Source organism: Apium graveolens, chromosome 9 (genome assembly GCF_009905375.1).
Source record: "Apium graveolens cultivar Ventura chromosome 9, ASM990537v1, whole genome shotgun sequence".
Classification (NCBI taxonomy): Eukaryota; Viridiplantae; Streptophyta; class Magnoliopsida; order Apiales; family Apiaceae; genus Apium; species Apium graveolens.
In genome coordinates this window covers 223,117,772-223,123,771 of record NC_133655.1, presented here as the reverse complement: position 1 = coordinate 223,123,771, position 6,000 = coordinate 223,117,772, and positions in this window count along the sequence as shown.

Sequence of the window (6,000 nt, the reverse complement as noted above, 5' to 3'; positions counted from 1 at the left end):
GAATCTGTGCACAACAGCTTCCTGCGGCAATGTATTCTGCTTCTGCAGTTGATGTGGAAATTGACTTCTGTTTCTTGCTAAACCAAGAAACCAATCTGCCTCCAAGAAATTGGCAGCTTCCACTTGTGCTTTTCCTGTCAATTTTGCATCCTACAAAATCTGCATCTGAGTAACCTATTAGCTTAAAGTCTGATTCTCTAGGATACCACAATCCTAGATCAGCTGTACCCTTTAAGTACTTGAAAATTCTTTTCACAGCTGTTAAGTGAGGTTCTCTTGGATCTGCTTGAAATCTTGCACAAAGACAGGTAGCATACATGATATTAGGTCTACTAGTAGTTAGATAGAGTAGTGAGCCAATCATACCTCTATAATCAGTAATATCTACTGATGTACCAGTATCCTTATCCAATTTTATTGCAGTGGCCATAGGAGTGGATGCACTTGAACAATCTTGCATTCCAAATTTCTTCAACAATTTTCTAGTGTACTTAGATTGACAAATAAAAGTTCCTTCTTCATTCTGCTTGACTTGAAGGCCCAGAAAATAGCTAAGTTCTCCCATCATACTCATTTGATATCTTGACTGCATTAGCTTGGCAAACCTTTTAAAAAGTCTGTCATTTGTAGAACCAAAAATGATATCATCAACATATATCTGCACCAAAAGTAAGTCCTTTCCATGGTTGAGATAAAATAATGTTTTGTCAATAGTCCCTCTGTTAAATCCACTTTCCAGAAGAAACTGAGCTAATGTCTCACACCATGCTCTTGGAGCTTGCTTAAGGCCATAAAGTGCTTTATCAAGTCTGTAGACATGATGAGGAAATCTTGAATCTACAAAACCTGGAGGTTGTTCAACATACACTTCTTCTTCCAATTCTCCATTAAGAAAAGCACTTTTTACATCCATTTGAAAGACTGTAAACTTTTTGTGAGCAGCATAAGCCAAAAATATCTTTATGGCTTCCAATCTAGCAATTGGTGCAAATGTTTCATCATAATCAATTCCCTCCTGTTGAGAATATCCTTTTGCAACCAACCTTACTTTATTCCTTGTAATTATGCCATCACTGTCAGTTTTGTTTCTAAACACTCACTTTGTACCAACAACAGATCTGTTCATTGGTCTTGGCACTAGGGTCCAGACTTTATTTCTTTCAAATTCATTTAACTCTTCCTGCATTGCTTGCACCCAATCAGCATCTTGAAGAGCTTCTTCCACTTTCTTTGGTTCAGTCTGAGAAAGAAAAGAGTGATAGAGACATTCATTTGATGTTGCTGTTCTAGTTCTTATACCTGCTTCAGAATCTCCAATAATCAAGTCAGGTTTACGTGCTTTAGTCCACTTCCTTGCAGATGGAAGATTATCTCTAGAACTGGATGCTCCCCCATGATCTATGCTGTCTCCATCAACATTTTCTGATGCTCCCCCTGAAATTATGCTCTCTGAGTTGGATCCTTCAGAATTTGAGTTTCCAGAATTATCAGAATTTGGCCCATCAGAACTTGATGAATCAGAATTTGAGTTTTCAGAATTATCAGAACTTACCCCATCAGAACTTGATGAATCAGAACTTGAAGAGCCTGTTCTAGATTCTGATGCTTCTTGAGATGTGGTTGTATCTTCAATATGCTCCCCCTGAATAGGTGCATTTTCCTATGGCATAGTCACCACAGTTTCAATAACATCAGAGTTTAACCCATCAGAGTTTGCAGTATCAGGATTTAGACTATCAATAAATTACAGAATCAAAATTTAAAACTTCATTCTCAAATCTCAGCTGATCATGATCATTGAAATCTTCAAGTCCGGTAATCTTCTTATCATCAAAAGAGACATTGATAGATTCCATGACAACCTTTGTTCTTAAATTGTAGACTCTGAAGGCTTTTGTGGAAAGTGGATATCCAACAAAAATTCCTTCATCAGCTTTTAGATCAAATTTGGATAGCTGTTCAGGATGAGTCTTAAGAACAAAACACTTGCATCCAAATACATGAAAATACTTCAGATTTGGCTTCTTTTTCTTCACCATCTCATATGGTGTCTTTCAATGCTTGTTGATAACTGTTGCATTCTGAGTAAAATAAGTAGTCTGCACAGATTCAGCCCAAAAATAGGTTGGTAACTTTGCTTCATCAAGCATAGTTCATGCAGCTTCAATAAGAGTTCTATTCTTTCTTTCAACAACTCCATTTTGCTGTGCAGTTCCAGGAGCAGAGAATTCATGCTTGATTCCTTGGTCTTTGCAGAACTCTTCCATAATCAAATTCTTGAACTCAGTGCCATTATCACTTCTTATGATTTTCACAGAGTCTTTAACCAATTTATCCAGTTGTTTGACATGATCAATCAAGATAGATGCAGTTTCACTTTTTGTGTGCAAGAAATACACCCATGTGTATCTGGTGAACTCATCGACTATGACCATATCATATTTCTTCTTTGCAATAGACATGACATTCACTGGACCAAATAGATCAACATGTAGTAGGTGATAAGGCTCAAGAATTGAAGATTCAGTCTTGCTCTTGAATGAAGATTTTCTTTGTTTTGCCTTTTGACAGGAATCACAAAGGCCATCAGGAGCAAATACTGATTTTGGCAGTCCTCTCACAAGATCTTTCTTGACTAGTTCATTTATATTGTTGAAAAAGGGTTTCTTGTGCCAATTCCAGCTTTCTTCAATTGATGCTCTACTTAACAGACAGATTGCAGAACCATCAGTACTTTTTGAAAGCTTGGTTTCATAAATGTTACCATGCATGTATCCTTTCAGAACAACTTTGCCTATAAATTTGCTTACAACTTTACAGTGTTCTTCAAAGAAATCCACATGATAACCTCTATCACAAATTTGACTAACACTTAGCAAATTGTGTTTAAGTCCTGAGACTAGAGCTACTTTTTCAATGATGACATTCCCAAGATTGATATTGCCATATCCCAGAGTTTTTCCTATATTTCCATCTCCATAAGAAACACATGGGCCAGCTTTCTCCACAAAGTCTGATAGCAGGGCTTTATTTCCAGTCATATGTCCTGAACATCCACTGTCCAGAACTAGGATGTTTTTCCTATTGCCCTGCAATCACAAAGACCACTAATGATTAGTTTTAAGGACCCAGACTTGCTTGGATCCTTTGTCCTTATTAAGTTTGTTAACATTAGCAGCGGATTTAGCATCAGAGTTTATGTTAACAGTTTTCTTATCAGAATTTAGAATATCAGACTTTGCATCAGAACTTACACTAGAAGGAATAATGCTAACTTTCTTTAAAGAAGGTTTTATTTGATAATAATCATAGTACAAACTATGATATTCCTTACAAGTATAAATGGAATGTCATAAACTACCACAATAAAAACAAGGATTTTGTGGCCTATATCTAACAGACTGACTCTTAATTCCTGATTTTGAAGGTAAGGAGTTTATGTTCTTATTCTTCCTGCAAAAAGAAGCCAGATGGTTAGAATTTCCACAGTTATAACATTTTTTTCCAGGAGCATTAGGAACATGCTTATAATCATTGCTTTTATTCACACCTTCCTTTCCATTCCTATTTTTTCTAGGTGGCTTTACCTTGTTTACATTCTTAACATCTTTCAGCTTGTGCTTAAGCTGCTTCTCTGTCATTAAGCTTATGTTAACTTCAGTTGTCTTATCCTATTTTGGTTTGTCAGAAGTTAATTTCTCTTTAACTTCTGATTTATCAATATCATACTTTACAACTACAAACTTAACAGGATTTACCTTTGGCTTTTGTTTACCAATTATAGGCTCAATTTCTACAGTTCCTTTATTATTCTTTTCATCTCCATAACCTAAGCCCTCTTTCCAGTTTCCACTGCTTAACAAATTCTGAGTTGTTCTGCCAGAGTTAGTCCAAGTCCTGATAATCTCTCTTTCCTTTTCTAACTCAGTTTTTAGAGATTCATTCATTTTAAGCACTTCATTTCTGACATAGAAAGCATCATCTCTATCTTTCTGAGTTTGAAGGAACATAACTAACTCTTTTTCTAAATAACCATTCCTCTTTTTATAAGCAAGATTTTCAGAAGTTAATCTTTCACATATTAAAGTTTGATCTCTATAACTAATGAACATGGTTTTAAGATATCTTCTCAACTCAGTAATATCATCAGTATGAAAAGCATAAGTTGTTTGAGGTACCTTTAACTCAGCAGCTTCAGAACTGCTATCAGCATTTGCCATCAAGGCATAGTTCACCTCACTTTCAGAATCTGAAGTGTCTGTCCAGCTTTTCTTCTTTATGACAAGAGCCTTGCCTTTGTCACTCTTCACTTTCTTGCAATCAGGAGATATATGGTCTTTCTCACCACAGTTGTAGCATTTGACATTTGAGTAATCTCCTCTGTCAGACTTTCCTCCTTTGCTTTCAGATTTTCTGAAACCTTTCTTATCAGAACTTGCACCTTTCCTGGAAAACTTCTTTCCCCTTCTGAATTTCCTGTATGCAATCTTTGTGATTCCTTTCACCATAAGAGCACATAGCTTCATCATCTCTTCATCAGGGTCCATCTCAGATAGACTTTCAGTTTCTGAATCCTCGTCACTATCAGGACTTGATGACTCAGTATCAGACTTTGTGATGAGAGCCTTTCCTTTGCCTTTCTTTGAGACAGCCACTTTAGGGGATTCATCCTCAGCCTTAAGAGCAACTGTTCTTGATTTTCTTCCATGCCTCTTGCTTCTTTGATCCATCTCAAGTTCATGAGTCTTGAGCATACCATAAATTTCATCAAGAGCATAGTTGTCTCTTATAGTTGTGGCCTTCAAATCCCAACTTTCAGGAAGAGCTTAAAGGAATTTAAGATTAGTATCTTCAAGATCATATTCCTTATCCACCAGTGACCGATCATTCAAGAGTTTGACAAATCTATCATATAATCCAGTTAATGACTCATCAGGTTTTGAGTCAAAGTGTTCATACTCTTGAGTGAGTATAGTCCTTCTGTTCTTCTTAATTGAATCAGTTCCCTAGCATCTTGTCTCCAAGGCATCCCATATCTCCTTTACAGTCTTGCAGTTAATTACCCTATTTGACATTACATTATCAATGGCACTGTGCAACAAATGTCTTACCTTTGCAATAGATGAGATATCTTCAGCTGTATATTCACTTTTCTCCTTTGGTACAGTATGTGATGGCTGATCTGCAACTATAACAGAGAGCTTGGTTGGCTTATGTGGTCCTTCACTAATTCTGTCAAGGTATTCTGGATCTGTAGCTTCCAGAAATATAGACATCCTCACCTTCCATATGGGATACTCAGAAGGTTTCAGTATGGGAACCCTAATAGTCTCATATCGATTATGGATTTGAGTCTTTGGAGTTTCTTCAGTTTTGGTGGGCTTGGTTAGAGTTTGTGCTTCTTCAGACATGATTGTTTTTGGATCTTTACTGTATGTATGTTAACAGATGGCTCTTATACCACTTGTTAGGTCACACACACTATAGAAGGGGGTTGAATACAGTGTTTACTACAATCAAATCGAATATAAGAACTCAAGTAACAAAACACAGATTTTATTCAACACAATAAACTCTGTTATAAAGAACTGTTCTCTCTCAGTGATGAACAAATTATCACGAGAGCTGCTAGGGTTACTATGAATAATAAACTCGATTCTAATAACACATATAGTGTAAACCCTATGCTGTGTTTATATAGACACACAGTTACAAGATAATCTTCTAATTGATATAGAATATAATTCTGCTTCCTAATATATATCAATCGGTTATCTTTTCTTCGAAGTATTCTATTCTTCATAGAATTCTTCTCCATGCGTATCTCTTCTTATATTTGTCTTGATCTTCTTTCCTTTCAATCAACCGCCTTCCTTATCTGAAAGTCTCCTTAAGTCCTGATATTATCTCCTGATAACTTAAGTTCTGACAACTTAAGTTCTGATATCTTAAGTCCTGACTTCTGTATAAGTATTGATTTCTAGTTAAGTACCGATTTGT